General features: G+C 39.0%; 1 protein-coding gene across 2 annotated transcripts in view; it reads right to left on the bottom strand.

The window, feature by feature from the left end:
• The window catches only part of SLC39A13 (solute carrier family 39 member 13), a 54,514-nt gene that overhangs the window by 31,463 nt on the left and 3,348 nt on the right, over positions 1–19,703 (bottom strand). For both annotated transcript variants that reach the window (XM_083840504.1, XM_083840508.1), the window contains exon 2: positions 19,270–19,360. The gene's annotated coding sequence lies outside the window, so the exon portion shown is untranslated. The remainder of the gene's footprint in view (positions 1–19,269; positions 19,361–19,703) is intronic.

Here is a 19,703-nt window from a genome sequence, read left to right as displayed (position 1 = left end):
GAAGGAAGCTGGCTGTGAGAGATAAAAGTTGAGGTTAAGAGCAGACCGACTGTTATGCTCCTGGGGCTTTGCTGCTCTTTGTATAACCTTGGTGTGGCTTAGTGATACAAATCAGCACTACCTATTCTGATAAAATCCATCCACCAGAGGCAAGAAGCAGCCCTACCTCCACTTCTTTTTGGAGTTATTGCTGCCCTGATATTCCAAAGGGTCTGGATGGGTCAAAGGTTAGTTTTCCATTGTATTACTTACAGAGAGTGACCAAGTTTGTGTAGGGCTTAGAGACTTAGGAAAGAAACTGGAGAAGAAATATATCAGAGGAGCTGCAAGAAACAAAAGCCTTCTGGGAAATTCCAAGGTTGCCACAGAATAGAAGTGTCACTGAGCATGTTTTTGCAAAACTACCATCTTCTCCTTCCTTCCCTCAAGAACTAGTGCAACTCACTTCGAAAGAGAAAGAATCAGACAGCAATGAGCAGTTCACCCAGCTGTCCTGCTCTGCAAAGCTCCACTGCTTTACTTCACCCAAACCAGTAGGCAGGCAGAAATGCAAAATCATGCCATTTGTGACATACAGAAACAAAGCTCCATGTTTGCATGGGTGGGGGAGAGATACAGTCAAGCTTATCACCAACTGGGACAAATGCAGGGTAGAAATGGTCTGGTTACTTTAACTTTTTCTTTTCCCCTCCAAGCAAGCCTTCTACGATTCTAATTGTTTTTCCTCCTAGGAAATGTAAATCCTAAATTAAGCCCAGCTTCTTTGTGCATAGTCAAAGAGACTGAGACTGATATTTCTGAAGGCTAAAGACTGAAACTAACGGTTCTGGAAGAAGCCTCAACAAAATCAATCTCTAACTCTTCAGTGGCAAATAATAAGAAAAATATAAAAGACAGGAAGGACTGAAAAAAACAGAGAATATCTGAGCTGATCTCCTCAACGTGGTCTTTAACCAATTGTAAAAAAGAGTTTCTACCTGATCTTCTGAAGCTTTATGCAGTAAGGAAAGTTGGGATGTTCCTGAAGGTATAGAATAAGCAAGCGTGGGTTTACCAGGCACCTCTTTGGGAGCTTCAGCCATTTCCTTAGCAATGCCCAGAGCAGAACAAACATTGTCCTTGGGCAACCTTGTCCGATCATTCTGTCATCTGATTCAGACTCAAGCTGTCCGCTCAAAGGGAAAAATTACTGTAAACATCTGCATAATTGAAATCTGGGAACAAGAATAATTTTAAATAGGGCTAAAATTGTTAAAATGTTCACAAAGAAGGGAAACAAATATCTGTTCTTCCTTTGAATTCAGCTCTATCCTGACCATAGCTCTAGCTCTGTCACATAATTCCTGGCATAAGGAAATCATTCCCTTTAAGTAGATTTGGAGGAAACAGAATGGAATTGGTATGTAGAAACCCTCTGTCATTCAAAAGACATAATTTTCAGATTTTAGATACAGATTTTGTTAAGGTAAAGCCAAAACATTTGCTTCAAGCAGTAAAAAGGTAAAGAAAGAAATCAAAACACATTGTTCTGAATTAAGAAATTTATGTTATAGAGTGGCTAGTGGAGAAATGATACTTTCTGTTGCTATGCATTTCTGATCCTTACCTGAGGATCATCTTCTATAGTCTCAGCAGCAAAAGCTGAAAGAAAAGCTAGAGGAGCAAGCTCAGTGACTGCCCAGGCAGAGTCATAGGCAGGAGAGATTATAGCAGCACGGCAGTTTGAAAAAGTTCTCTCTGAAGAAATAGTAGAATCATAGAATCATAGAATATCCCAAACCCATAAGGATCATCAAGTCCAACTCCTGGCACCGCAAAGGTCTACCCAAAATTTTAGACCATGTGACTAAGTGCACAGTAAGTAAGTAGTAAGAAAGAACTGAAAGAAACAGACTCAAATGTAACTAGCTTAGCCTCTTTCAGGGCAGATTTGGGTCTTAAAGAACACTGATTATGTCCACATTTTAAAGACTGCTTTCCATTTTCACAGTTTTACCCACATGACAAAGTTTAGCAAAAGTTATGCCTTTGTTCACAGAGGGAGATTTTTCTATCCTTAAAGCAATTTTGTACCTGCTTAACTTGTAAAGTGTTGTGTTAAATCCAACCAATCAATGCTTTCTCTACTGAGAGGCCCCAAAAAAGTCTGACTACAGCAACCTCATAGCTTCCTAAACACTTAGAAGTCACTAGTCCTGAACACTTTTTGAGTACATTTGCATAAAATGTACCCATTCCCTTCTATTTCTTGCCTAACACATTTGATTATTTTCATACTGCATATTAAACCACTAACAAGGTACAAATTTCAGAGAGCATGATCTAGTCTAACAAGTCTTAAACAAAGTTTGAGAGGACTAAAATCCATGGTGTCCCTCTTCATCTACACTGCATGTGAGTGTAATGAAAATTAATGATAATTTGTGATTTTTTCTTCTCAGAACTTACATTTTTATCTGCTGAAGTTAATAATACTCACTTTGGACAGGCCAAAAAGAGAAAAACAGTCTCCATAAATGTTAAGCTAGGCTAGAAATAGGTTGAGATGAATATCAGGCCTCTGGAAAACATCTGGAAGAAAGTTGGGAGTTGTGGTCAAAGCTTAATGAAGTAACTGGTGAAGAACTGCTGGAATAGTTTATTTTTGAACGTTTCCTTTCCAGAATGGATATTCACATCAACAGGCACAATAAGGATCTCCTCCATGCTCAGGACAGGCTATTTTTTTACATTTACATGGAGCCCCAGAAGTCATGATATGGAGTCCCAGAAGTCCAATTTCAAGTGTATGCACAATATTCCCAAAGGGACAGAATTTGATATAGACCCCAGATTTTAAGTGCGCTAGTTACTTTTCTGTGTGGATGCAGAGTAGTAAGATATATCTTAGAGCTAAAGGATGTGCTAGTTTGTCCACATAAAAATAATTAATTAACACCTCCATGGAAAATTTGTGACAAGTGTGTGAACTGGAAGATTTTACCAAACACAAAAAAAAGTGGTCAGTAATACTGGCTAGGATAAGACATAAATTTTGGCTAGTTTGCCACCAAAAGAAAAAGATAACTGTCCTAGTTATCGGGAGAAAAGAGCACAGCAGTAATATGTCCAGTAAATTTCATGATTTATTAATATTTGTAGAACTGTCAAAATAGCCAACTGACAGCATAACCTTCAGGAAGAGAGATGTTAGACCAAAATGAAGAGAATATGGACATATTAATATTGGAACTAAGCATGTTGCTAATCTCTGTGCATACTTGAAATGAAAATGCATTTCATGGCAGGAAAAAAAAAACAGTTGTGAGCTTTAGAAAAATTCCGAAGCGTGTGCTGTTAAGAGAGCTAACGTAATGAGGGGAGTTACAAGACAAACTGAAGTTGCCCGCTGAATGACTGTGCAAAACGGAAACAATCTGTATACAATGAGTTACTTCAAAATGAAGTATTATGATGTTTTCTCCTCAGATTAAGTATTTTCAAAAGTAAGCTGTGCTAAAAGTAAAAAATTCCATTCTCAAGCAATCTGGAGAGCAGAAATCTAGAAAGAGGAGTCCCCATAGGAACAGAAGCAGGTAAAATATTTAATTTATTTTTGGTACAGCTGCATTTCCATTCACCATAGAATAAGATCAATTAAAATGTGGCAGACAAGAAAGACATTTGGGAGCTAATGCTAACAAAGAGATATAAGCATTTATCCACTCTGCTAAATAGGATATTTGTCTCTAACAAGAAAGCAAGCCTGCTTAAAGATCTGTGTGTAAGTCTGCTGTTTGAGTAAAACCAAGCCAGCTTCCTAGGGATATTTCTCTAATGTTCTGATGACACTGCCTTCAAATCTACATTCACTTTCTGTGTAGGACTTTCAGCACTTCTGCAATGTAGCTCTTAATATTCTTTGTCTTTCAGTACTGCTGAAGACTGGATTTTAGGAATCTGAACTTTTTTCTCTGTTTGGTTAGAATTGTGGGATTAACTGACTTTTCCTGGCTAAATTAAAAAAAAAAAAAAAAAAAAAAGGAAAGAAAGAAAGAAAGAAAGAATAAAGAAAATAACATGAAGTCTGGCAAATTCATTTTCATCCTAAATCATTTAAAAAATTTTCTTACTAAAATTGAAATCCCCCAGTACTTAATTATTAATTGAATGAAACATTTCTTTCAAATCAAAATTAAATACTTTTTTTCACTTCAAATGTTGTTAAATTTTGATTGAACAAAAAATTTCAGCTTTCAACAGCTTCAATCGTTTGGCCTAAAGAATTCAGAGGATTTAACAAGAATTTACAAATACTTTAGTTTCCAGGATCAGATCCCCATTTTCCCATTTATTGGACAAATTAAGCATTTGGCAGAAAAGTAATGTCTACATCTAGTTTCAATAGCTAGCACCATCTTCCATTCCTAACCCTCTCCTGCCATCCATTATTGAACTTATTTTGCAGCAGTTTCTTTAATTTGAAAATTCTGCTTTTTGATTTTAAAAGTTCCCACTAAAATTTGTTTTTCCCATCAACCAGCACAAAAGCTTGCATTTGTTTTTGCAGAAGAAATTTTCAAGATCATTTTTAGAACACTATCACAATAAAAAACCTTCTCAAAATTCAAAATCCTTTCGCGTATCGTATCTCATCTCTTCTGCCTGTTGTGGAATACCCTGTTCTTCTCTTGCAGCCATTTCTGGTTCTGTATTCCATGTAGCACACCCAAGAAATGGTGTTTCCTACTCAGAGCAAATTATTGTGCTCCTCCTTTATATATAGAAGGCCTGTCTATTCTCTGCAATGTTATGGTTCACTCCTTTCTTTGCAACCAGGAGAGTGAGAAACACTTTTTCATATTTAATATGAAAAACATCCGAATCACAAGACATACATACACATCTCCACCCTAAAACACCCTTTCTTCCATGGTACCAAGGAAATGAGTACATAGTTAATCATGATGAACAAAACACGGTCCTCTCCATCTTCTCTATTTCTATCTTTGTCTGTCAGCCCTCCAGACAAGAAGCCTCTTACAGTGCTTCTGTACAAATGTTGGGGATGAAACAAAATAGTTCAGAAGAAATCTTCACATTCTGGTAAGAGCATCCTACTCTACTACAGGGGATTTAAGTTGCTATGACTATCAAACACTGGACATGTTGATGACTGAGTTAAGCTATAGGCCTGAGAAACTGAAGCCAGGAACTGCAGAGGCACCCAAAGGTCAGCAGATTTCTCCTCTCTTTCTCTGTGTACCCTGCAGTGTTCTGTTAACATTTTGCAATAGGTTCAGTAGCTAAGTTTTTTGGGGTGGGTGTAAGAGCGCACCACTTCCTGTGGTGGCCGTTGTGCTTCCTGTTTTCTCAAGGCTGATGGAGACGAGCTGGCGGGGCTGCTGATTTTGAAACAGGGGCAGCTGCATGATTGTCTTGTGAGAGCTCAGAATGAATCACCATCCCATCCTTACAGAAAAATCCCGAATCTTTCCAGAGTTGGAACTCTACATCTGGTGGTGCTGGGCTACCTGCTTGAGCACTACAAAGAGGCTGGGGAATGCCCAGAGCGCCAAACAGTCAGAAGTCAAGAGCCAGACCACAGCAGGTCATGAGACTTGTACAAAAATCGTAAAAGTCTTGGAAAAGACTTTTTTTCTGTTCACTTTATCTTCCATTCTTAGAGAAACAACCCATTCTCTATAATAAGAGCAAGAAATATATATATATATTTAATATGAAAAACATGAAGCATCATGGGGCTTTTAAAAAAAACACAAGTCAGTAACAGTGGATGGACAGGAAGGTTGTTACTGAAACACACAACTGTCTTTACACAGACTTTTGGCCAATAAACATTCAAACCATTGGAGGGTTCAAGGATACTAAATTAAAAAAAAAATAAATCCTCTGATGTAGTATTAAGGATGTAGAATAAATCTATCCTGTTACACCTTTCCTGAAGTGTTATTATTAAAATTTTCATATTGATATGAGACATTGTCTACTCCAATTAGAGAAGAGAAGAGAAGAGAAGAGAAAAGTTAAACTCATACTGCACTGTGACTCCAGACTCACATTGGCCCCTAGATTGTCTAGAAATTTGAGGCTAACACCTGTTAGCTAACACATGCTAATAAATATGCTTGAGAAATCTTGCATAGACAAGGCGGTGTGCATTTTACCATGCACTAAGCTCACTGAATTGAATATTAGGTTTTCCTCTATACTTTAATTTATCCGTCACAGCACTAGACTTTTTTGGCAAACTAACATGACCTTTTTTAGTCCATTTCAATTGAGATCCAAGCTCCCCAGCCTGCTCCAGACAGTTTCACAATTAACACCTCAATTCATTGCTTTGTCTTCATCACCATGCCCCAAAGCAGCCCAGGTCTACATTATGGAAATAATAACTATACAAAATGAAAAGGAGACGGTGAGAAAATAGAAGCCTAAAAGGCCTCTCTCAAGGCTGAAAGGAGCAGTGTCAGAAGGCAGGATGTGTGGGACCCTGCCAGGGAGCTATGTGTGGCCCTGACATTTGGGGCCAGACCAGAGAGGAACAGAGACTACTATTTAAAACAAATCGCTCTGTTACTCCTTGAGCTTACTGTAAATCTCATGCCTCAAAGTGACCATATGTTCAATCCAAATGACTGCCAAATATTTAGGTTGTGCTGGATGCATTTAATACACATAATAGAGAATGCCCTTTGTATTCTACTGCCTGCATGCTAACACCTCTGCTTTTAAAGGTCTAGCTGGACCATATGCTACATCATCTAAAATATTCCCAAACACTTGCACAACATTTTCCACTTCCTGGATTTCCATACCCTCCTGCTCTTGCCTGGTCCTCTGTAATCTTAGACTGTATTTTACACAAATATTTAATGCAGATGAATGTCCCCTTGCTTTCTGAACTCTTCCCATGGGCCTGCCCTGAGTCTTTTCACAGAGAAGTGAATACGAAAGAGCTTGGGTTCCTCTCCCTGCACTGCATTTGTTTCACTTTCTCCTATTTTCACTCACTGATTTAATCTGAAGCTCTCTGAGCTAAAGTGTGGGGATTCTGAGTTCCCAGTCCATAGGATAAAGATGTTGGCTCTGCTGGAAAATGCAAGGAATTAGGACAAACTCTTAGATATCTTCCTTTTCTGGCTCAGTGGCTCTACCTTCATATGCCCATTTCTTTATCCCCATTCTTTTCTGAAAATCTCATCAAGCTTGTTTAGCAGTATCATTACAGGGTTTTGCATCTGAAACGCTAGGATAAGAAAGGGCACATCCCAGTTTCCCTACATAGCACTGAGAAAAAGCCTTCTGAGAATCCGTGTATGATGCATTATAAGATAACTTATTTTTCCTTCCTGGCTTTAAAACTAGAATTACTGCAGACCTCAATCACATACATCTTTGCGTGTCTGGCATACTGCTAATTTTGTAGAACTATGGAGCTACCATTGCTCCTGCAGGGCAATTCCTTCTAACCTCAGCTGAGGTGTTCACAAACTGAAGAAGTAGTGTGGAGAGACAGGTCTTGGAACATGGGAGGAAAAGCAACACTAAAAGACGTGGAGGGTGGTAAAATGCTAGACACACCAGTTTTGGACAACATGGTGAACGACACTAACTTTCGCAAAATGTACAACAGTGTTTACTGGAACCGAAACAGTGTTTTCTGCAACTCAACTGACACAGGGGATCAAATCACATCACTTTGCAGTTACTAATGTCCAGCAGTGGCTCCAAAACTCCTTCATGAGGAAGCAGACCTTCACAGACCTGTGTGATAAGCTTGCCCTGTCCTTTGGAACCACACCCCATGAGCGACAGAGCCCATACTGACCATAGTGGCTGCTGTCTGGCTACCCAAGACTGCTACGAGTCCGTGGCTAACCATCAAGTCAACTGCCAGACTGCTAGGTGGAGGCAGGGAGGGGGGTTGCAATGCTGTTATGAAAGTTGTTTATCCACTGATTATCAGCAGCACGAACATACATGAAATAACAGCAGGCTTTTACAGAAAGAGCCTCTGAATTGCATTATGGTTACAGATGATGCACTGTGTCCATGGTTTGAGCTCTGGCAGAGGACAATGAATAAGTTAACTAAAAGCAATCCTGATCCTCTCTTCTTCAAGGCTTGATAAATACAGACCGATGAACATCAATGTGGACTGCACTAGCAAAGTGTGGGATGTGGGACTTCTAAGGAAATTGTGCATATACAGTCTTGGACAATCTGGCATCTTGTTCTTTCCCATAGAGACAGGCATCATCAGCGTCTGCTCTGGATCTGCAGTCTTGTCCTTTGACATAACACTAGTGTTTTCACTTTAGATGGTCAAGTGGTATGGGCATGAATACAAGCTTGAGCCTGTAGCTATCAGTTAGATATATCTAAAGTCTGTTAAAGAGGAAAAGTTGCGGTGACAGAATTTCCCAGAATTTAACAAATTCATACCACTGTATAAAACAACATATTTGTGAGAAGTTGCAGGGCTGGATGACAACTCAGAAGGAGATAGTTAGGAATTCAGGGTCCAGTTCTCACTTCGCAGATAACCTCTTTGCTCAGGACCAAGACCGTGTGTGAATATTAAATGTGTAAGTTTACAAATATGGATAGAAAGATAGGGAATGTGGAAGAGAAAGAGTTTGTGCTAATGTAGGAGACCCATACAAAGATACTACTACTTTTAAAAATGAAAGTCCTTGTCTTCATCTTGTTTTTGCTCTTTCTCTTCAGGTTTCTTTCCTAATCAAACTGGGAGAACAGGTAATATGATCTGTAAGAAACTATTAAAAAATATAAATCTTTCCTAGCATGGATTAAAACTCTTTGATTCCCTTCTATGAACATATGTGTGAGCATAAGCATATGCTGGAGATAGATATGGCCAAGACCATTGCAAAATATGCAAGAAGTAGCAAAACTCAGCAATAAACTGTTGCAAAGTATTTCTGATTATTTTATGAACGGTTTTATGTGCAATTTGAGGGAACTGGACCAAGGGGAAAAATGACTGAAGAAATACTTCCCTGAAATTCCTTGCACTTCTGGTCCAGTCCAAAGACAGTAAACATGCTCCCCTGAAAAATACACACAAAATGCAGAGATATGTCTTCTCTGGATTTATCAGTGGCCAGAGCAGGAGAGGCTCTGTTTTAAGAAAGAAAGAAAATTCCTCACCTGTGCAAGGCTGGTGAATGCAGATCCTACTTGTGGTGCATGTGTATGTGTGAGAGGCCTTATATTTTTTAATAGATGGTGTTGTGCAGAATGTGTGCCCTTTATCCTCATGCAGCTGGAAGGAAAATAAAGAAAAGTAGAACCTAATCCTAACAGCCACTTTGTTCCACAACAAAGCCAACATCTCACTGGTAAAAGGCATATAACACGTGAAGGAAGAAAGTGGCTTGGAGATCCATGCACACAAAAATTGAAGAATCAGAAACAGCAGAATTACATAGTCACTTTAAAACCACTTCAGATGTTTTGTTGACATTGATTCCAAATAGATTCCATAACGACAAATTAGCAATTTCTGACTGCTAGGAAAATGACCAGTGGAGTCCTCACTACAGACTCTAGAATAAATGTCTCTCAAATCTGGCATTCAATCTGCCTGTCAGGTCACACAGTAATGTAATGCAAATGTAATACTTCTAAGACATGCTGAGAAAACAGTTTTAGCCTCATTGGAGTATGCTAAAACGCTAAAAAAAGAGGGAGGCCCTACTGGCTGACAGGATTTGTGAGAAAAATGCCCTAGGATCAAGACAAATTCTCCGGACGAGGTGTTTCTTTCTGCAGCATGATAATGGCTTCCTAATTTATGGTTTTTACTCCAGTTAAGCATCTTTTACCAGAGATGTTCCCAACACTGGGTTTCCAGGTATAGTGCTTTGGGGTCAAGATGAAAAATTTGTCCTTGTGTCTTTGAAAGCAGATCTATTCCCTTTGATGGGACCCTTTAATGACCATAAAGGTGTTGAGGATCTGTTCACTAGTCTTGTCTCAGGAATCATGGTTTTATGACTAACTACAATAGCTGCATCCAGTTTGATCTATGAATTGATTAGATCATGAGAATAAACAGAAAAATACTTAGGAAACTTTCTTTCCATGATAGCAGAAACTAAGTGGGAGTGATCCCTCACTTGTGCACGCTGCAAAAGAACTAAGTGTATTTGTTGGATGGAAAAGGAGCTACACAGTGTCTCTCCACAGCTACACATGGTGACCATGAGGAAAATGCTTGTCTTCTCTGACCTCATGCAAAATTGGAATGGGAAGAAATGGGGAATGTTCTCTGACAGAGATTCTGAGGAAGAATACATATTGATTAGGCCATCCTTTCATTGTCAGGAGATAACTTGTGAAGAGAAATAATTTTCGCCTTGTCTCTCTTGAAGATTTGATGTTCACATATTTCAGAGAGAGAAGAAAAAAAAAAAAAAGCACTGCAGATCCCACTCATTGCTATTTGCTAAATGTAAATGGCTCGTACAACAGAACTGAAAATACCTTGGTATATACAACTATCTTAGGCACTACAAAAAAAATGTGCTAGTAGGTTTGGCACCAAAAAGTCAATGATAAAAGGTAATAAATGATTATTATAAAGTTTGGTACTTAGACAACCCTTTATAATTGTGATCAGCATTCTAGCTGCCAGGGAAGTCACAGGATTCATGTGTTCTGCTACTGCCCTTTGCTGCCCACATGCAGAGGAGGCTTGGCTAGTGTTGTGACCCATACTGCAACAATGTGGGTTTAATGGTACAGCCAGGGCAGATTAAACATCACCTCAGTTTATCCTCAAGGATCATGCCCAATTCTTCTAGGGTGTGCCCCTGGCAGCCTTGTTCCGGGGATTAGCAGAGCTACTGAAACACTTTGTGGCACCTTTGTTTGGTTTTCATTGTCATTCTCTGTGTTCAGATTCAGAGCAACGAACCTGCAAGAGGATCTCTACCAGGTCCTTCTTTCAGGGAGCCAACTATAAAATGCAACACAAGATTAACCTGTGGAATCCCAAAGGTCTTTTCCTCTGCAGTGTTTTCTTCTTCCTAAATTCTTCTGACTAGATCTACAAAAAGTTAATGCATCTCAGCTAAAATACAATGAATCAAAGCTGCGACACAAAGTAAAGGAATCTCTAATCCAGCTAATTTTAATCATCGGCTTCTCTCACATTATTTTCCTCTCTGCTTCCTGGGTTCAGCTATCCAGTTACACCCTCCCTCTGGTGCAGCATATCTTCTATTGCCTGGCTTAGCACTTGTAATACGACCCAAGTTATAACCTAACAGGAGGCTTGCCTTCTGGATAGAGAACCTCTGATCAGCTAGACCTCCTTCCCAATGTGAAAGCAGTCACTCTGTGCCCCCGTCCGTAGCTGAACTCTTCAAGAGCACCTTCCCATAGTCCTAACGCCCAATACAAGATGATTCAGTCAATAGTGCCTCAGATGATTTCCTGCTACTGGTAGTTTGAGGATGAGAAGCAATATTTCACTTTTCCTAGGTCAAGAGGAATAAAGTGAAATCCACAGCCTGAAGTGGACGGCAACAACAGGAAACAAGCTCAAGAAGCTAGCTCATCATACTGTGCAAAGGAGGAGTAAAATGCCAGAAGCTGTTCTAGTAAACTCCTATTTACTGGCATGTTATTGAGCAATAGCTTTGGTAACGTGGTGTATAATATTCATACTTATATTCATACACAAATTCTCACATGTATGCATAAAAATACACAGAAGTCCCTTAGAACTGGGAGCCAATTTGCAGGTGGTGTTCAGAAAGGGATAAATATTGTTGGGCTCTCAGTTTGTGAGGTTATCACTGTTCTTCACAGCACTATCACCAGCAACTTAGAGCCAAATCTATTTAAAAACAGTAAAGGCAGAGAAGTGAAGTTGCCTTTGGTTGTGCTTTTTTTTCTCTTTCCCGTTGCAGCTTCCTCTTTCTCTTCACCAGCTCAGCACTGCTGGCAGCTTTTTATAAACCACGATTCCTACTGCTGTCAGCTTGTTTGGAAACTACATGGTGAGCTCAGTCCAGCAGCTACTGCTGTGGGTTTCTGTTTAATTGCACACCGGATTTGCTTTAAATTCTGTACCCACCGCCATCATTTCCATTCCAAAGCACTCAAAGAGCTCTGCATATTCACAAGTATTCAGTACAAAGCAGAATTTTGCTCTCAACATATATAGTTAAGTAGCATAAACTACAATGCATTCCCATAAACCAGTAGTAAAGAAATCCTCTGCAACCTCTGGAAGGTTGAACCATAGCAGGGCAGTCAGCAATGCAGTTATTCTAAGTTGACAGTAATCTGCACTGTGCGTATAAAGTGATATCATGACCAGAACATTTGCTGTGAAGCAAAACCAATACTGAGAAGATCTTCATTTGTAGAGGAATTTTCTATGAGACCTCAGACATCTTTAACACCAGAGACAGGGTGGATGGGTGAGTAGAGTGCTGTCTAGAAACTTTATGGTTGCATTAAAAAAGAGTGAAAAAAAATCATCTAGCCATAAGATCAAGGAGGAATTACTAGGAAAGCAACCATGGGGAGGAATACAAGCAGGGCTGGGGAAACACTGAGGTTGGGAAAGTGAGTTGAATAACACCAGCACTCCTGAGGTCTTCGTCCTCTACCTGCTGCACCAAAAGCAAATTTTGCCATTGGTTTGGTGGAGAAAAATGTGGGTACTAACTTTGGACAGATGCTTTTTACTTCTTCTCAAAACAGCGGAAATCTTACAGCCAGATAGGGACTGGGGAATGATGACAACATCTTGGCTGGAGGCAAATGGTACTTATAAGAAAAGCTATACAAAGAAAATCAGTAGGTTCCTCTATGTCACAGAGTTCATAAACTCTTTTACTTGCAGATCTCTAAAAAGTTTCCATGTAGATGCAAACATACATTTTCAATTTAAGCCCACTGATAACTTTTTGTTATTTTTCTCTGGTCCTTCAGAAATATTTCATGGTCTTGCTGAGGCCTACAGACTATAAGCTGAAAAGTCACTAAATCATGACTGGAAAATATAGATCTAAACATAGTACTTGTGTTAGTTAAACTAAATTGCAGTATTACTGAACTGAACAAAACCAACAACATTGGTAATAATATGCTACAACTATCAACTATATAAAATGTAGTCCCTCTCTTAAATAAACAATCCAGTATTTCAGTGGGAATAAGGTGACTACAGAAGAGATGAAGCTCCATTTATCAGCAGAGCACTTTTGTCACCAGTTTTACCTATATGTGTCCATGCTGTAAGTAACTGCACATAGGATTCCTAACAGAACTGTAACTATCTAAATCCATTGTGTTAGAAGTCAGCCATTAGTAAAAAAAAAACACCCTTTTTCAACAGACAAAGCCATTGGGAAAGTCTGTCCTCTTCTCAGCTGGCAGTAATCCTGCAATGTGGGGACAGAGTCAGCTGAATTATAAATACTCAGCCATGACTCTGTTTTGGTGTCTACTCCTCTGTCTCCTACCATCTCCTACTCAGAAAAGAACCATTTCCCTTTTCTTAATGACCACTGAAATCATTTAGGGAATTTCCAGCACACGGTGTGCAGATTCTGATTCACTTTAACCCCAGAAAATGTTTAACTCCTTCTGGGAATTATTGTGAATTGATCCAGTCGTACACACTAATATACCCCAAGTTCCTCTTTCCCTTTTTTTCCTTTCAGCCATACACAAGCATTTAACATCCAGAGCATTCTGCTGCTTTGCACTCCCACAATGCACATCTTGTTCTGGAACGAAATCTTCCTAGTCACGAGACCTTAGAGTCTCCACAATGTTAGTTTGGACTAATCTGTGGAGGTCTCTTCTCCTAAAATGGGAAGATAGTTTCATTTTCTGACATGCAGCTACACTTCTTGGTATATTCTTCTGCAACATTCTTTAAAATGTTTCACTGCTTCCACTAGTATAACATAGCAAAACAAAACCTCTCATTTTTCCTTCCCTTCTACCTCCTCCTTTGAGCAAAGCTGTTCTTCCTACTCTCACTCTAACGCGGGTGTTGTCTCTGACACAATGCCAATCTACACAAGCAGGCTTTATCAAGGATGTGCAGCTTCCTCTTGCAGGACACCTGTAAGATCAAACTTTTTCACTTTCCTTTCATTGCTTTAACTCTCACCCACCAGTAGCCTGAATGATGGCAGTCTCTTCTCCCAGGGCTTTCTGTCTTCAGACTCATTTTTTCCCTTTCTCTCCTTCTTCTAGCATAAGGGGGAATACTGTTCAAATGCTCTCTTTCATATTTCTACACTAAATTCCTCTGAATTACCACATCAAAAACATGTTTTGAAGTCCTTTTAAGACCCTTCACAAATCTGGTCCTCTCTAGTCTTTGTTGTACTGTTATATAATACTTCTGGCACAACAAGAAGTAGACTTAAATACAGTTAAGTACAGTTAAATACTGAAGTGGAGTTACAGAAAACTATTTGCATTAAAAACAAACAAACAAACAAATTAGAAGATCAGTAGTTGTAGCTATGAGAACAGTGGCAGGGAGGAAATATACTGTCAATCTAGATATTGCTAGCAGAACAACTTAATAAAAAATATAGTTGCAAAATACAGAGCTAAACAACTGCAACCAAACAGCAACAACAAAAAGGTCAGCTCCTTCAGCAGGCCTGCAGTCTTTATATGGCTGATGTAACCTTTGTCAAAGCAGTAAGCAAACTGTTGTTCTGCAAAACTGAACAGCTTAAGATGGAGCTACTTACCTCGAAACTGTTAACTTTTTCTATCAGAAGATTAGTGAAAAATGTCAGATTTTTACCTTACCCTGAAGGTTTCAAGGCTGAAAAGTTCCACAGGCAAGAAAGCAAAACTGAAGACTAAATAATCTAACTGCATGTCTTAATTTCTTATAGTAAAAGTGGCTTAGCATTACAATAAATAAATAAATATATTCAAACATAATTTTTCTTATCAGTAACTACTTCTGTAAGAAAAATGTCTCTAGATAATATGCTACAGAGTTTGTCATATACAAGTCATACACACCTGTCCTAGTCACACAAATGTCACATAAAGCTGTAGCATGGGGCTTTTATGCACGTTTCAGTTCTTATACAGCCAAATGCTTCCCGTGAGGATGTACAGAGAGCACTGGCTTCTTGTGCTTCAGTTCTTCTGTTTATGCAAAATTCCGGACACAAAGTCCTTGTGAAAGTGATGGCAGAGAACAGGAAGTGCAGGTGTAACCCATCTACCTAAAGAATTGGGGATCTGTGAATAGTGCTCTTCTCTTCTGAATTCTGGGACATAACTCCCAGAGATACAAACCTAATAAAATGCAAGTGTGGAAACCCATCTTCCTAGATACAGCTGCATTCTCAAAACAGAACTGTTAACTAAATATCCAAATCACATTTCACATAGCAGAGATATTTCTGATACAGCTTGTGGAGGTCCTTTACCGCCTTCAGTGATAGAATCCTAATAGTGGGTCTAGATCAGCAATTTAGTCAAGACCATAAGTGCACTTCCAAAATGAATCTCCTGATCCTTTCCACTTACTACAATTTTTAGAAATTTGCACGAGAAAGCACTTTGAGAGCTCACAAACTGGATTCATTCATATGACAGTGAACTGGAAGATGCAGCTCAGGACTGCAACTACAAATGGAGGACTTCAGTCCACGTAATCAGACTGGAGCCAGTCTGAAGAGATGTCGCCCCAAAGCAGATACAGGGTGGTTGTTAAGTTTTCAGCAACTACAGATATGCCCTTATTGAGCCACACCACAGATGAACCTCATATTTATAGTTTAATTTTGACTAGCAAAGTATCTGATTCTGCAGGGGACTCAGGAAAACTGACATTCATTTAAATGGAAATGAGATTGGACAGGAGGTTCAAGGCATAACTCTGTGAAGGGATATTAAACATTACTGCTTGCATCTTACTGATTCAACTGACTCTGGAATGTAGAGTAGATGGCATTAGAACACTGCTACATTTGAATTGTTTGAAATGATAAAAAAGTCTTGAGAGATTGGATGACTATAAATGAGCAGGAACGTGTGAATTGAAAATCTGCTGCCTTCAGAATGCAGAAGACCATTAAAAACTAACACAAAATGTTTTACCTGTCTGAACATGCCTGAAAGCCAAAACAAGTTTTTCTGTGTAAAGAAAATAACCAAATGTAGCAGGGATGCCAACATCTTGAATCTGTATAAATTGCCAGTGGGATATTTCTACTTTGCTGAATTCTACTTTATGGACATCTTGAAAGTTTCTAATAAAATGATAAATTAAGTGCTTTTCATTAGTGCAAGTGATTGTGTATCATATTTCCTAAAGAAACAAACAAACAAAAAACTATGAAAGTTTTTGGATTAATACACACCCAAATTATTCCTCTTTCTCTCGAAGAAAATGGTTATCTTCATTCTGATTTGGATTTAGTTGATTCTGATTTGGATTATCTCCAGTATACACTTGAAAGTCTTTGTCAACATAGTGAAGTCAGTTAACACTGTGATATTTTAATGACATTTTTATGACATTTCCCACTTGCAAAAGTGGACAGATGCAGTTACATACAGGAATTCATGAAAGCTCAACTGTCAAAAGCACCTTTTTGCCACTACAAACTGCATCAGTTCTAGGAGAGGATGCCCATATAGCCAGGAAAAGTCTTTGTTCAACTGTATTCATCCTAATAAACCCACGGGTCTCACAAAGGAACATCACAGAGAGATCGATCACATTGGAACAGGGAGCACATATTTCAGTGGAGTCTACATTCAGACTGTTAAGGATCCAAAGGTGAAGCTCCACACGAGAAAAAGTGGTAACAAATTTTTTCTCATCCAGCAATTTGCAGCAGGCGTTTTCTTGCTACTACCCTTTCATAATGGAAAAATGCAACAAAGACTTCAGCTCAGTATCTTCATCTCAGTAATGGTATGTGTAACGAAGAGTTAAATGGAGAGGATTGTACCCCATAGCCCTAATCTCAACACCTTCTACAGTCAGAAAGACTCAAAAGCTCTTTTAAGAGAAGAAGGCAAACCCTTCATGTTATCTGTATGGATATTCAGTCTTGGAAGACTCACAAGGTACATCAACTCTAGATACAAGTTCAATGGAAAACATAGCCCTGGGAAGAATAAGGAAGATAGAAGGGAATCTCTTGTTTAGAGGTCTTGTCCTTACTCTTACAAGCAAACTCGGTAGCAGAATCTATGTAAACACCTGCTTCTGATTAAAAGGCTTCAGGATGAGTGATGTTGTATGTGGTTTTAGCAGGGAGAAAAATTACCTTCTGAGCACCGAGCAAGGTTTGAGGTAAAGGGACCTCTCTGTGATGTGGCTGCAAGTTGAAAACCTTTTGCTTTGGCAGCTTGTGGTTAGAAATAGCTTGAAGAATAAATAGGTAGAGATAGGAGAGGAACTGCTTCAAGAAGCTGCACATGGTGAGGTGATGCTGACAGGGAAAATATCTCAGATTAATATAAATATTAAGTGTTTTCAGAAACTTAATCTTTCAGCTCAGCAGTTTCATCTCCAGTCCTCCAAATTCCCATCATGGAGAAGGATCCCTACCCTACTTCAAAAGCCTTCTTGAAGCAGTTCGCATCATATATCCCTAGAAATCAATTTTCTACTACACAACTGCTTGATAACTTCATCTGTTCTTCTGCATCTAAATCACCTAATAAATTGTTGCAAGGATCTGGGCCAAAAGCACTTCCTCTAGTAGGCCTTCCTTTAGGAGTGAGAAGATTCTGTGATGACAAACATAGGATAAAATACCAGTTATATCCAACAGTGAGAAAATCATCTACGTTGAATTTTAGCAAGATTGGTACTGGTGATGTTTCTAAATAGCTATAATAGTGTAAATGAGCATTTTGTTTAACTTTTAGCATTTCCATTTATAGAGATTCTTTCCTTCCTAGGAAGCTTATTCAACTTCTGGACTTTCTGCTCTTCCCCAAGCTTTATGGCCAATTGTTTTACTCTAATTCATTATATAAAGAATAAATTTGAAGATTTATATTGATAAGCTTCATGTGTTTATGATCGCTCATATGTTAGACACAGTTGTTAATGCTGATAATGTTGGTAATCCAGCTTTCCCTGAGTGCAGTAAGGCTGGTACAAAATATCTATCCTTATTAGGCAATCTCCTGTGCTAAGGGACAGTGCTGAAATATCCTCCAGTGTATTAAACACAGTTACATTCCACCTTAATAGAAGACCCTCTCTGCAAAACATTTTTAAACCTTCCAGTAGCTGCTTAAGGTACCTTTCAGCATACTGAGAATCAGATTGCATATCATCTTTGTTCAGAACAGTCTTTTTAATACACATACCATTTCCACAATTACTTTTATCACCTATTATCCAATGACCCACTTTAAGATTGTGTATGCTATTGTTCACTCCCTTCTGTTCTGTTTTCACCAAATTTTACCATCAGGATTGTACTTTGTCTTCTCTCCTGTTCCCCCACATGGATCTTATCACTTCCAAGCTTTTATCCAAAAGGAGACTCAAGAATCATCATTCAAGACAGAATTGGACTGTTCATCAGCTTGCTTATTTCTAGCTTAATGTCAAGATTTCATGGTACCAGTAAAATAAGAATGGAATGCCTATGGATCAACTGATGCTAGTAAAATTCAGTCTGGGGCTTCAAGAGTTAATCTTTCATCATGATCTTGATCTTATCCAATTGTTAATATGGTTTGCTTGTTGGGTTCCTTAGGGTGGGGAACGAGAGGAACTTGTGAGTGGCCTCTGGTTTTACCAGTGTATGAGGGAGGAAGTTTGTAGTGGCTGAAATTCCCCCTCACACATAGACCCAGGTGAGTGGTGAACAGGCTACTTTCAAAAGCAGAACCTGTGGCACATGGGCATAGATTGAAGGGGAACAACCCAGACAAAGAAACTTCACTTTTCCAAGATACTAGTAACTAAATGCAAAGCAAGAAGACATTTTGCAGAATGAGAGAGTTCTCCCCTTGCAGCAAGGGCCCACCCTCTGCATCCTGAATGGTGACCCACTCGCCCCTGCCACTGCTCCTGCCCAAACCTTGGTAAAAAGGACACACATTCAGTGTAGCCAAAGCAGTAGCAAGTATAAGTGGGATAAAGAGAAGGGAAAAAACGTGGAATGCACTGAATCAAAATCTCTACATGAAGTTTCAGCATCTGACTGTTCAGATACAAGTTTACAAATCTCGTTCTCTACTCACTGTTAAAGGTACTTTTCTATGAGAAATAAATCCATTATTTGGGGCATGTAACTCTTTCTCCTTTCTCCCACTTGCTTTCTCCTTGCAGTACCTAGAAAAGAAGAGAAATCACAAGAAACAAATAAGAGGACTCAGTATCTTTCACTGAATAATCTTGTTCTATAGCCAAGTTTATGAAGAAAGTCTCATGGGCTTGGTTTCTATAAAACACTGGTTTTGTAGAAAAAAAGAAGTGTTTTGTAGAAACTTAAGACTGTGCACTTGATACTGCATACTTTTTTTTTTCTTTCATTCTAAGTTCTGCCACCTAATTCCAACACAGGACTGTTATTAAAGCAAGGCTATGCCACTGCACTGTCCTCACAGAAGTTGTCAGGCTTTATGATCGTTAAACCAGAGAGCAGCACCATCATTACGGTTCCTCCACAGTGGGA

Source organism: Anser anser (genome assembly GCF_964211835.1).
Source record: "Anser anser genome assembly, chromosome: 5".
NCBI lineage: Eukaryota > Metazoa > Chordata > Aves > Anseriformes > Anatidae > Anser > Anser anser.
This window is presented reverse-complemented; position numbering and strand designations above follow the sequence as displayed.